Below are 14753 nucleotides of genomic sequence, written 5' to 3'. Positions count from 1 at the left end.
TCAATATATCATAAATTTTGGGTGCCAAGAGCTCCCTTGTGCACATATATTCCCCATGATGCTGCATCTTATCTCGGTTTTCTTACCGAGATGAGTCAGTTTTCTTTGCATCTCTTGCTGGCTTAGCATAAAAGATCCATTACTTCAACTTAATATTATGTTTGTACTATTCAGGAAAAATAAGCGTGATGTCTACAAAGGAGGTCATTGACTTCGCCACGAGTCTAGAAACAAAATTTGCATGTCTCAAACCTTCCATTGGTTACATACTCGTCCATTGGTAAATGTTCGTGCCCTAATGAATTGCAATGAGGTGTGTTTCTAGATCTTGCTTGACTTCTTTGAGGTTCTTTTGCAGATAGCGATGGTGATTGCATACAGATTGTGCATTTTGGTTGGGCAAGACAAAAAATGACTTGAAGAATGCTTTGTTGAGTAGTGTCAAGCCACACCAAAGTATGCAATGTTTTGGAAATGCAAGCCAGTAGATTGAAAGAGATACAGAAGTGAGACAAGAGACATGCATATAAGGTGGAGTGTGCTCTAGAGGTAGCATCTTTGTTGGAGCTGCATCTAAACATTGTGGAGTTGGATCAACCGGCCCATGACTTAGAGTAGATTTTGTAAACATGAACTCACATTGTGTTAGCTATAATCTTTTTTATGGACCTTTGTAGATAATTGCTTTTACCCGTCTTATGAACAAATAGATGTGCTTATTTGCAAGTACCATGGTCTTGTTAATAAGTGGATTTCTTTATTCTTGTGTGAACATTTCTGTAAACTGTGAGAGAGATATATATACTTATCTGTTTTTTCAAACTGGGTAGACATTTCGTATTCTCGGTACCCTTCTCTATAAACTTATAGTTATGTAGGGTTGGATGACTTTGCTCTTAGACATTGTTGAGAATTACTACTAGAGAAATTTCTGAAAAAAACAATTGTGGATGTAGCATGAAAGCCGAGTGCAATTATCACCAACAACGACTTAACATTCCATAGCGTAGGGCATGCTACTGTTAATATAGTGTCTGAGTGCCAAACCATTTTCAACGTCAAGAGGACAGAATTTGTCTACTGTTGAATGCATTTTGCAACCTCAAGATTCAAAAATTATTTTATTTAGTTATACACTCAATATATCATATATGTTGGGTGCCAAGAGTCCCTTGTACAAATACATTCCCCATGATGTTGCATCTTATCTCGATTTTCTTACCAAGGTGAGTCAGCTTTCTTTGCATCTCTTGTTGGCTTAGCATATAAGATCCATTACTTCAGCTTAAGATTATGTTTGTACTATTCAAAAAAAATAAGTGTGATGTCTACAAAGGAGGTCATTGACTTCTCCACGAGTCTAGAAACAAAAAATTGCATGTCTCAGATCTTCCATTGGTTACATACTCGTCCATTGGTAAATGTTTGTGCCCTAATGAATTGCAATATGGTGTGTTTCTAGATCTTGCTTGACTTATTTGAGGTTCTTTTGCAGATAGCGATGGTGATTGCAGACAGATTGTGCATTTTGGCTGGGCAAGACAGAAAATGACTTGAAGAATGCTTTGTTGAGCAGTGTCAAGCCACACCGAAGTATGCAATGTTTTGGAAATGCAAGCCAGTAGATTGAAAGAGATACAGGAGCGAGACAAGAGACATGCATATAAGGTGGAGTGTGCTCTAAAGGCAGTATCTTTGTTGGAGCCGCATCTAAACATTGTGGAGTTGGATCAACCGGCCCATGACTTAGAGTAGATTTTGTAAACATGAACTCACATTGTGTTAGCGATAATCTTTTTTGTGGACCTTTGTAAACAATTGTTTTTCAACCATCTTATGAACAAATAGATGTGCTTATTTGCAAGTACCCCGGTCTTGTTAATAAGTGGATTTCTTTATTCTTGTGTGAACCTTTCTGTAAACTGTGAGAGAGATATATGTACTTATGTGTTTTTTCAACTAGGTAGACATTTCGTATTCTCGGTACCCTTCTCTATAAACTTATGGTTATGTACGTTTGGATGACTTTGCTCTTGGACATTGCTACTAGAGAAATTGCTTAAAAAACAATTGTGGATGTAGCATGAAATTCCTACTGCAACATGCCAAATGATGTGTGATTTTCTCTCTTGAATTATCAATTATAACTCGAACCCCCTTCCCCCGTTCCTCACCACATGAATTGCATCCTGTACTAAATGAAACATGCAAACATGCATTGTCTTTGGCAGTATGAAAAATTCACCCAATGTTGCATCAAAAAAGTTCTTTGTAGCACCATTTTCTTTGATCCTTGAATTTTGATTTGTTGTATTTTTTTGTATTTTGAGACTTATTGCAGCTTGTGTGTAAGCACATTGTTGGAAGTGCACATAAGACCTCCAACCACCCAACCATCACTCTATAGCATTGTTTTTTAATGTGATAGGACAATTTTGTTTGGCAGTAGTAGCCGACATCAACCAACATTTGGTAGAGAGAGATTTTTGCATAACATTAAGGAATCCAACACAAAGTTCATAGAGAGAGATTTTTCAATATATTTGCCAACCGATCCATTTTCAATGAAAAGGTTTCTCAAAGCTTCCTCCAAAAGATCTCTTGACTCCCCTACTCAGAGAGGAGGATTTGTAATTGGCAAACATTTGAATGCTTAGTCGACGTCTTGAGACTTCATAGCTCCACACCCCTCACATGGGTTTGTCAATAGTGGAGAAAGTGGGAAAACCCACTTTGGCCACTTTAGTGGCCTTCAATATGAATGCATTAGGAATTCCATGGCAAGTGAGCAATAGCAGTGCACATGAATAAAAACAGAGACATGGTGTCACATTCGTGGCTTGTCAGAGGCCGCTACTGAAATGTGAACTCACTATCAGGTCCGCGCACTCCCATCAAGATTAGTTGCACCCCATTTGGGGCAGGGCGTCCCCGAGGATTGTATGTGCATGCTTGGCTCATCACCTCTGTCAACTCTGCCATACCCTTGTGTGTGTGTGTGTGTGTGTGTGTGTGTGTGAGAGAGAGAGAGAGAGAGAGAGAGAGAGAGAGAGAGAGAGAGAGAGAGAGAGAGAGAAAGAGAGAGAGAGAGAGAGAGAAGCCATGCATGGCTATACAAAACTCATGCAAAGCATCCATGACCTCTCCTCCTTCACAGGATTCATAACAACTCTGATACCAATGTGAGATCGGAGAGGGACTACTGCATGCTCGTCTCCACCCAACCATCCTATATATAGGCCCTTGGCTCTGGCTATATATAGACCCCTTTATCGCATGCGTTGGAGAGGGGGAATTGGGGAGCACACCTAGCACACAAACAAAAGCCTCTCTATAGCTTACGGCATTCAAAACACCCCTATCCTCTAGGAAAACACCTTCAAAAATCACAATTCACCAAACAGGCCACTGCCTGCACACACTTCAACGCACAAACATGCTTGCCAAGATTGGCTACCCACACGTTTCACAGCTTGTTTCAAGCCACACACCACTACCGCACCTAACACCTCACTCTCACTTCCATTATGCACATGAAAAAGAGCCCGGGGGGCACACACATCCACACCAACACTACACACCAAAGCAAAAGAAGTAGACAAGGCGGGACAGGGGAAACGACACTTGAGAAACACTATGGAAGCTTCTTCATGCTTAAAAAGCACCATATACAACTTGATTGCAACCAACGGCACACCCACATGGTTGCCAAGCAAGAAAAACACACACTTTGGGCTTTGCAGGCACACACCTCTCCACAAAAGAAGCCCCTCAAAAATTACACTCATTGTACGCACCAACGGCTCAAGGCCCTGACAAAAAGACCTCGACAATGTAAGGTTTCCAGTTTTTGAAACCTTAAAGATTGTATAAAGCTTAAATCGAACTGATATGATTATTGAAAAGCCGATGTAGAATTGTCCGTCCGTGGCAAATATTGGTATTTTTGGAACCGTAATCATGACTTTACTATGGTTAGAAATTTTCAGAACTGAATTCCGATAAATACTGACATAGTTATGGTCCCTGAAAGTTTATACTGTTGATTAAATTAATTAAAGTAATGTTTTGGTGATCATTGGTGTAAAAGACTTTTATCATAAAATCCCTAGATATTTATAGATATTTTCAAAATTAATCATGAAAAGGATCAGAAAGATAGCAAGATGGATTTGGTGTATCCGGGGGCTGTGTGGAGCAGTAATGAACCTGCCTAGGCCTAATTTAGCAGCAGGTGGCACTAGGGGGAAGCTGGGGGCTGCCTTGAAGTGTAAGGAACTGCCAAAAACAGCCTATGAGCCCTAAAAAGCTATAAAAAAGGTCCCCCCTCTTCACAATTGAACTTAGACTCGGAGTCCTGGCCATTTCTGTCTCACATAGAGAGAAACTCTACCCAAAAATCACTAGAGAGTAAACCTCTAGCTGATCATCGACGGTTATTAGCCTAATCCCTTTTTAATTAGCAAAATTATACTAATTTATTATATTTTCTTAATTTATCTAATTAATTAAGAAATTTAAACTTAGTTACACTCTAAATTACTCTCTTAATTCTTAATATTTTGTTGATTATTTAGATTAAGATTAGGGATATTACTCTAATGAATTATTAAGCCATATTAGGACTGAAATTAATCTTTTTTGTCTTAAATTAAGAGTAATTATATTAATAAAGCTTAGATTAGTATAAGAAAAATATCAAAGCTAGATTAAACTGTCAAAAGGCTAGAGATTTTTTTTAAATTTTTAACTTAGTTTTTGTAATTAATTAGGCAGAAATTAGTTGTTTTTAATCAAAACACTGATGAGAAATCTACTTAATTAGCTCAAAAATTCTTAAGTTAATTTTCATAGTTAGGAAACATTATTAAGAACACTAGATAAATTACTTGTTAACAAATAATAAATTCAAGTATTTAATTGCTAAAAAAATTCTATTTTTCAGCATAAATTGAAGGGGGAAATTAGCTAAATTACTTAGATAATTATACAGTAATTATTAGAGATAGAAAACACTATTAGGAAGCCATAATAATTAGGTCATACACAAAAAAGTAGTTTAGCTAATTTCCTTAGCTAATATTGTTTGATTTTGATTATAAATTGAAAAAGGAAATTAGCAAATTAATTTATATAATTACACAGTAATTACCATAGATGAAAAATAGTATTAAAAAGTTAGGATAATTATCTTAAGCACAAATAATAATCAGTTTAGCTAATTACCTTAGCTAATGTTGTCTGATTTTGACCATGAATTGAAAAAGGAAATTAGCAAACTATTTTATATGATTACATAATAATTACAAGAGTATGGAAAATAGCATTAGAAAGTTGGGATAATTACCTTAAGCACAAATAATTAGTTTAGCTAATTACCTTAGCTAATATTATCTGATTTTGACCAAAAAAATCGAGAAGGAAAATTAGTAAATCAATTTATAAGTCAGTAAAATAATTACCATGGTTATAATACATCAAAATTCACCTAGGATAAATATCTCACAAATAGATAAGTGATTCATAAATTACTAAAGTCAAATTAGGGTATTTTTGAAGAGAAATTAAATAGGGAAATTAGTAAAATAGCTCCAATAATCATGGGAGCACAATAATGCTACCAAAATTTTAAGAAAACAAATATCTCACCTAGACATTTATCGAAGATATTTACTTAGTCCAAAAATCCCTATTTTTGGGTAAAAGAAATAAGAGAGATTTTATTCCATTAATTCTCTAATCGACTAAGTATTCTTTTATAAGGCTACCACTATGGCACCCTAAAAAATCCTTAGTCCGATGAGGACAATACAACTCACAAGAGGGCTAGGACGTCCCATGACCATGAGGTTGGCTAGTATTAGGCCTACTGAGGAGAGTCTTCAGGCATTGGTGTAGCAGTAGGTGGCTGATCAGTCCCAGGTAGGTTTCCACTTATCCACTTAAGTCTTTAAATAGTTTAAGTTCTTTAATGAATTAACATTTCATACGTAAGGAGGGAGTAAGAATTAGAAAAGAAATAATCGGCTGAAAATGGAAGGTAACTTCCAAGAAACCAACGAGCATTGTTTGTAATTAGGAAAGAATTGTTTGGGTTAAGACTGGTTGACTTAGGAAAGAATGATCGGTCATCCTTAAGACAGCTTGTCTCAAGACACCTCTAATTCCTTGTAATATTTTACTCCAGGTGATGAGTAATGATGGCGAGTAAGCCATGGATGAGTCGGTTACCTTCGTGTACGTGGATCTTTACCCTGTACATGGGTATGTTTTTGGATACTACTTAGGATATCGTTTTTATCTTAAGAGAACCGCTCGGTTGTATGGGCAACTAGTTGGCGTATGGGCGCCCAGACTTTGGGTGATGTCTTTTTCCACCCCGGTTTTTATGAATAAGGAATGGGTGCCGTTTTATCACCCCTGTATAGGTGTTCTTGAGACAAGCCAGTACTGGTCAGAGATACTTTAGATTGACAGTACCTTGTCTTAAGTTTAAAGATGTTTGTTTGTAAAAGAATGTTTTCAATACTACTTTCAAGGATTGTTTTAATGAATTGTGATAAGAACGTGGTCTTAATTAAATAACAAATTACCATGTGTGAGTGCGGGGTGGTAAGTGGGGATTGACTAAGGTTGTCAATCATGTGCAGGTGGACTTGATTAGTCAGGTAACTATCCATTCTCGCACACTAAAAACATTTAGAAAACTTCTCCACTTGGAAGAGGAGTCCACCAATGGCTGTGCCCTCACATATGTTAGGGGGCAAAAAGCGTTGGTTGAGGATACCTTAGCCCAAATTGTGGAAGTTATAGGGCCGAAATAGTTTTGTACCTTTAAAAGGTTGTCCTATTTTCGCTGCGAGACAGGACTAGGTTTTTATCTAGGGCTATAGACCCAAGCCATTGTCAATGGTAAAGGTCTATTCCCCGGATTTTTCTTGTTTAGAGACTCTCATTTTTATTAGACCTAGAGACCTGTCAAGGATCCCATCCCGATCTTGGTATTGGCGGGTTGGGGACCTCACAAACAAAAGGAATTAAAAAATGGTTCAAATTGACTTTTATAGGGAGTCTCAACTCAATTTGGGAAGGGAGCCTCTTAATTTTGCAACTTGAAGGGGGGAAGCCGCCTTTGCAAGCTCTCTCTCAATTGCTCTCTTCTCCTTGAGGGGGGTGCACTAGCAACATCGCTAGTACCCCATGGTATTTTTTTATTTTTTTCTCTTTTTATCGTTGGAACTCTCCTTTTTTAACCACCCTCTAGTTGTCTTCCTTGTCCAACTTTTGACCAGCTCCTTCGACCCTGCTCTTGACCACCTTAGCAGGCTTGAGTTACCACACTTGGAGTACCCTTGGGAGCACCCTTTTGCACATGACTACCCTCTTTTCAACCCGGGGGAGGCACTAGCGAGGTCGCTAGTGTCCTCGCCCTTAGCCTTCAAAAAATGGGGCCTCTTGGCCGATTGTATGAAACTGCCCCATGGTGGGCAATGCTACCACATCATCACACAAACAACCACCGGACGCCATCGTGCAACGCCGTAGACGGTCGTCCCCACCCCAGTGCACCAAAACACCACCGATGTTAATCAAAGCAATGCCTTGCAGCATCGAGCGCCGTAGCCCCACACCCATCCTGGCCATATGCCATGCCTCTGTGCTCAACACGCTCGCATGTCAGTTCATTGGCTGCCCACATGGTGTCCCAGTTCTCAACCCTCGAGAGGCTCAGAAACCTCCCCAAAAAACATTCCAAAAACCCCTTTTTTCCAAATTTTCATAGGCCTTTCCAATTGCTTCCCAAGGCTCCAACTACCGAGTCGTGAAGTGCCACTAGAAGACACCAACCTAAACTCTGAATCCCACAATTATTGTCGCATCTCGACCGTACCGGGCCCTAGAACCGTGGCCGCAAAAAATGAAAAAAATCACATGTAACCTCCCCACTGCCAACTATACTCAACTTTTGACTGGCGTATCTTCCCCACCGGGACTCCCTTTGAAGAGCCGTCTCCTCCTGTCAACTCTAATGTGTACTACCTTATCAAACTCTGGTGAGGCCCAAAAAAACGCATGGTGGCATGCCCTCCAATGCAATCAGCTCGGCACATTCCTAGCCCCTGACAAACTTTCAAATGGCCACAACTTGCCCATTTGAGCTTCGATTGAGGAGCCATCTGGTCCGACTTCTAGAGCACTTTAAACACTACATTCTAGAGCATTAACTTAGAACTTTGGGCATCTTGATCTTCCATCCCAATTGGCCCATTTTGGAGCCCCTTTGGCCTTAAAAGCCCCATTAAGCATACATAACTACTATCACCTACCTATCCAGGTCTTCCACATTCGCTTATGCCCTTTTTCCTACACCTGTATACACCCATAGCCGTGCATAGGACACTTCCCAGCTATGACCAACATTGGCTGCACCAGCATGTCCTGTCCTTAGCCTGATAGCCACCTCGAAGCCCCTCTTGGGGTAGCCATCACTCACAAGCAAAGAGTCCAGTGGCGCCTGGACATGGTAAAGAGCAAGATGAAAAGGTGGGAATATGTACCTCTTCCCTTCCAAAGTAGGGTAAAGGTGGCTCCCTTATATCTCTTATATTGGTTTTCTCCTAAAAGTAGCCAAATGCAACTGGAAAGGATTCTTGAAACCAGTGAAAAGATTTTGTGGAAAAAAACACCAAAGTCTCATTGCTCTAGCAATGGGCCAAGTGGGAGTCTTTAGTCATACTAGTGGAGCAAGGTGGTATTGGGATTCTCACCCCTGCTATCCATGCAGAGGCCCGGTGTACCAAACTTATGGTTGCAATCGCAAAGAAAGACCAAACATGGGCCATTATGATAGGGTTCATGATTGACAAAGAGAAACCCAAATCAAGACCAAGCATGGGCCATTATGAAAGGGGTCATGATTGACAAAGCAAAACTCTTCTTGCAAGGTGGGCAATGGAGAGATCTAGGGATTCACAACAAATTATTGGCCCCTAGATGGTCCATTTTGAGAATGGGTGGCACCATGGGCAAGTTAGAGAGAGAGAGAGAGAGAGAGAGAGAGAGAGCGCTTTTGCAATTGGCAAGAAGAGAGCGACAGGGACAACTTACCCAAATTTTTTGGCAACAATAATAGAGAAACAGAGGCACTCAAATGGGGGGAGGCAATGAGATATTTTCAAAGCTCTATTACACACTAGTCCCGGTGGCTCTCTAAATCAGGAAGCAAATTAATGAACCCATTTTGGAGAGAAATTTTGAGAAAGGTACACAACAAAGGAATTTGTCGTCGTCTAGCACAATTTTGGGACAGTAGCAGCAAAAGATAGAAATAAGTTGACCAAGTGGCTTCCTAGTTTCACCTCAATGAAACTGAAAGACTATTGGTAAACAAATTCATTGAAGAGTTGGACAGTATCTTGATACCTATCTACAACTTTGAGTTCAAATGGCGAGCATGGTGGTGGCACAAGAGTAGACATTTCACTAAATCACATACCAAGGATGTCTATCATACGGTACAGACTGGTTGGTTCTCTCCTCTCAACAAGCTGTGAGGTAAGAAATGGTCTGAATCTAGATGGGTGTTGATAGCAAGCAACATATGGGACCCTTAGTGGCCCTTCGCGACGATCAAGATATTTATATGGAAGGTGCTTTGGGGGGCTCTATCGAGATGTGTTAAGATTCTAGCTAGGGGTATTGGCTTAGTTAGGTACTCGGGGTGCAAAGCAGCAAGAGAGTATCCTCCACACTTATTTATGGACCACCCAAATATTAGAGGACTCGCGGGAAAGATATGCAAGTGGATACAATATACCTGGAAAATTGGTTTCTTCAAGAATGATCTAGTTTTGGGAGGGAAGGAGTTGAAAAGCCAAGCTCTTCTAATTTGCACACAAGTGGTCTACTTGTACTTTTTTAAGCACATATAGAGGCTAGGAACCAATGAGTCTTTGACCTTTCAACTTTTAACTACACTGAAATTGTCCAGGGATGCAAGGATATAGTCGTATCTTTCGGAAAAATGAAGCACTCGATGAATGGAACAAAGCAATCCTTATAGTCATGTGCCCAACTAAGTAATAGTGTGTAAGTCATTTTTTGAGAAGGCGCTCCCTGTCTAGGGCAGCGTAATTCATTTATGTTCTATGTGACCCCTCAAGGCTCGATTTAAACTTGAGGTTACTTTGTACATTCTTTTCGGTGAATATAATACAACCAATCACACTTGTGAGTATGGCCAAAAAAATTAAGTAGAAAGAAAGATACAACACCACCCATGCAAAGCTGCCTTGTCATGGGGACTTAAGGATAACATATGCTTGGCTTTTGCAAAGAGCTAGCAACCCATATAGCCATACACATAAGAGATCAACCGGGGTCTTCTTCTTCTTTAAGACTAGTACTTTTAAATGATTTAGAGACACCCACAAGATGGCTAAGGGGATCTATCATTTGCCCAAGAGCATTTGCAAAGAGCTAGCAACCCATATAGCCATACACATAAGAGATCGGGGTCTTCTTCTTTTTTAAGACTAGTACTTTTAGATGATTTAGAGACACCCACAAGATGGCTAAGGGGATCTATCATTTTCCCAAGAGCATTTCCAATGGTCATGTCTTGCTTTTGGGTTTCATTGACTGTCAAGACCTCATGCAAGGACCCTTCTAGCATACTCTTTTCATGCTTTTCCATTGTAGGTTGACATGCATTTTCAATCACTGCATCCTTAGCCACATCTCGATCTCATACCTTCTCCTTTGGCATATATTCATTTGCAGTCATAGGTGGCTTGGCATCTCTAGAAACACACCTCTAAGTGGATTTGACCACCTAATTACTAACGACCACCACCACGGGACAATTCTTAGTATATTGACCAATCTTGTGACATTTGTAACATGCATTCGGGAATGAGGCAAATGCTAAATCTTGCTTTAAAACATCTCACATTTAGATCCACATATTTGGGAATGGGCATGTTCATGTTCCACAAGATGCATACCTTAACATCCAATCAAGATCTAATCAGTTGTATCATTTGCATGAACATCACATGGCCCATCATAGAGGCAATGTAATGAACATGATAATGCAGTCAAAGAGGAAGGCTCTTAAACGCTACCCACATAGGACAAAAATCTATAAACTCTTCATTTGGACAAAACTTCTGTGTGTGTGTGTGTGTGATATTAATAGGCTAAGTCACAAGTGGAGGTAGGCTTCATAAAGCTGATAACACACAAAAGGTGGATGATGATAGGGGTGAAAAGATCCTATGCATCAAGGTGGAGGGATAGTAGCGTGTAGGAGGAGTAGTTGGGTTCCAGCAAGTACCAAGACAGAAAGATGGCATGCTATGAGCTAGGTGAAGAGAAAGCCAATATTATTGGCATGCTGGCTAGTGGGTAGCTAGTTGAGTAGCTACAAATTGATTTTGGTGGTCGTGTCCACTATTGCTAGCCATGGCTGCTATGTCGCTATCCCAATGTAATGGAAAAACAAAGAAGAACTAAGGGCTACGTCAAAGCAATGTGGATACAATTTTTTTTGCAACATGCATCAATTTCCAAAAAAGGGTTAAACGTTCAGTGTGAGGGTGCTTTATTGAAAACCCACTATTGCAAAGGAACCTAAAGACAAAGCTCAACTTTAAAAAATAAATACTTTTCCTCTATGGTCTTTTCCCACTAAACCAAAACAACAAGCACCTCTGCAACCATGTTGCAACAACTCTTGTTGCTCTAATTTAGACCCTTACTGGTTAAAAGTTGATTTGCAAGTGCAACGTACTAAAATGGTGTTGAACTTTTCTCCATAAGAACCTCATCATCAGGGCACTTATAGATGATACAATATTGAAGTTGAAACTTATCATCCTCAGTCGTGTACTCCATACATGAAAGTGGTGAAAGCATAAAGCACTATAAAAACTGAACTTCCAATACCATTTGTATAGTGCATCAGTAAAGCTACCTTGCACAGACTCTGATCACAACAATGGAAAAAGATTTCAGAGTATCTCAAGAGAACCCCAATGGCTACTCCACATTTAACTCCAATAGCCAAAAGTTCTACTTTACATATCTTATCATAATCTACATACTGCGTGAGTGAGATTGTATAATAGGACCATCCCAACACATGTGCATAGCAAAACGTTACTAGTAATATGGACACATAAAGCTATATCAACAACGTAGTGGATTGAGGACAAGTAGGAAGCAGTGGAAACTAAGAGAGGTTGTGAGGAAAGGTTATTGACGTTGACGATGAGCAGCACAATGGCAAACAAACAAATACATGCAACAACTGTAAAGCAACAATACTACGTTAGGCACTAGAAGGATAGATGAAATCAGGCAAAAATATGGCTCAACATACATACATAAAGATGGTGAGATTCCAATTTAGGGCTTGTTGCTTGTATGGCTCTAATCTGCATGCGAAGGCACAAAGCTGCTTATTGGAGTAAGCCAGCAAATAGGGACCTTTGAGTTCCAAATGTAAGATTATCACCACCGTCACGTAAAAGGGCCTGGTGGCCTTGCATGTTGTCCTCACTAGGGCTTTTGATGAGGGTAAGGTAACCATGGACGCTAGCATTAACATCATCGATACTCATACCATCTGCAAAGTATTACAAAGTATTTTTCATAGCTTGAGCTCACTGGTCATCCGCGCAGGCACAGACAAATAGCATGCTCAAGCTATGAAAAATACTTGTAATATATCTTGTCAAAAAGTGGGCGTAGATGCACATGGACCAGGAATAATGTCTCCCAGCTTAGCCTTGAGTTAGTTGGAAATTCAAGAAATTCAAATGAGAAGGGAGGAAAGAAGAAATTTCCACATGAATTTTGCAAGAAAATAGTATGAATATGATAAAATACAGTTTTATTTGCAAAAGATGGAGTACATGAAAAAATAGCCATAGCACACATGAATGGACTGGTGCTCAACCATCAAGGTGGCTATTTTTTCATGAAATAAAAGCACTCCATTTTTTGCAAATAAAAGCACGCACAAATGAACTGTGGGCTCATTGCCCTAGTCTATTCTTCTATTGATTGCAAAAAATGTTGTTCTTTGTGCAATTGCATATGTTGGCAGGCCATTAGAAGTGACAGAAAATATTGGATGCATGAGAAAGGACTTGAAGCTAGAGATCACGCACTAAGTGATTGCTACGTTTATGAGTTGATAAAACCAAGTATTCTGCAAAAAATAACGCAAAGGTCATCTCCCCAAAAATTATTAGCCCTTCTTCCTCCACCAACCACATTTTGTGACACACACATCGGTTTTGCTAGGGTCTGATGAGAGAGAGAGAGAGAGAGAGAGAGAGAGAGAGAGAGAGAGAGAGAGAGAGAGAGAGAGAGAGAGAGAGAGAGAGAGAGAGAGAGAGAGAGAGAGAGAGAGAGAGAGAGAGAGAGAGAGAGAGAGAGAGAGAGAGAGAGAGAGAGAGAGAGAGAGAGAGAGAGAGAGAGAGAGAGAGAGACCGAGCAAGTGAACCAAACCATATTACTTAAACATGATAAGCACGATCAGGAGGAAATTATTATGTAAGATGATAAGGAAAATGGCTTTGAGCTAAATAGAAAGGTAGGTTTATAGCCCCTTCTTCCTACTATGAGAGGATCAGATGGTTTCACATGTACAAGAACTTGAGCTAGCTTGTTTGATAACATTAATTTCTCCCGAGTTGATAATGCTTGTTTTTAACTCAATATGCTCTTGCTACCTGCCTCCATGTTTAAGTTGTTGGCTGCAATGTAGCAAAAATGCAAAGAGATCGATCAAGCAAGGTTGCCCGCTTGTCACTGCTACCCTTTGCAATTGGTTCACATCCGCTTGTATCTTTACATCTTTGTCTCGCCTATTTTGAAAATGACCAAAGTTAATGCAATTGGAAAGAATTTATAAAACTCATCAAACGATATGGAAAAATAACAAAATGGGAATGGGTGGTGAGACTTAAGGACCTAGGTGGCATTGGAATCTTGAACCCAAACCTACACGTAGAAGCTATGTGCGCAAAGCTAGTAGTATCCTTATCAAATCAAAGGTAGGATTGGGTGGTGATGTCTTGGGATACGATTGACAAAGTAGAGATCTTCTCCCAAGGAGGCTAAAGTGCATGAGGAAATTCTAGCTCTAAATAGGATTTTTTGAAGCTAGAGGGTTTACATGGGAGAGATACTCAAAAAAAGAAACAAAGTGGTATGAGACTTCAAAGACTTCAAGTGCTCCATCTTACACTCGTCCCTTGGCTCTTCAAGCTACGAGGAGGATCCTTGAATACCTTTTGGAGTTAAGTTGGTGAATAACAAAGGAATCTCTAAGCCGACACATTTCTAGAATGATGGAATTGTTGATGCTAGAAGAATGTGGACTAATTAGTGGTGCAACATAGTTCAAACTTAAAATGAAAGATGATGGATATTGATCATTAGAGTCTCAAAAATTATGTGCAATTCATAAAGTTGTCTAGCTCACTTTGCTCACCAAATTGTAGAGGGTGAATTACTCAGAAGAGAAGAGGCTAAAAAGTATAAACAAAGTTTGGGAAGTAACATGGCCAAGCTCAATGAAGATAATCACTTTGAAGATGTTGTGGGGGCTATCCCTACTAGGAATATTATTCTTGTCAAAGGGATTGGCACATACACTTTGATCTGGGTCCAAAGTAGCGTTGAAGGATCCCTTGCATCTATTCAAAGACTGCCCTTCATCACAGGGTCTTGTCACC

This window comes from Adiantum capillus-veneris, chromosome 30, assembly GCF_014529385.1.
Source record: "Adiantum capillus-veneris isolate H3 chromosome 30, ASM1452938v2, whole genome shotgun sequence".
NCBI classification, from domain to species: domain Eukaryota; kingdom Viridiplantae; phylum Streptophyta; class Polypodiopsida; order Polypodiales; family Pteridaceae; genus Adiantum; species Adiantum capillus-veneris.
The sequence above is the reverse complement of the archived record's forward strand: the minus strand, read 5'-3'. Positions refer to the sequence as shown.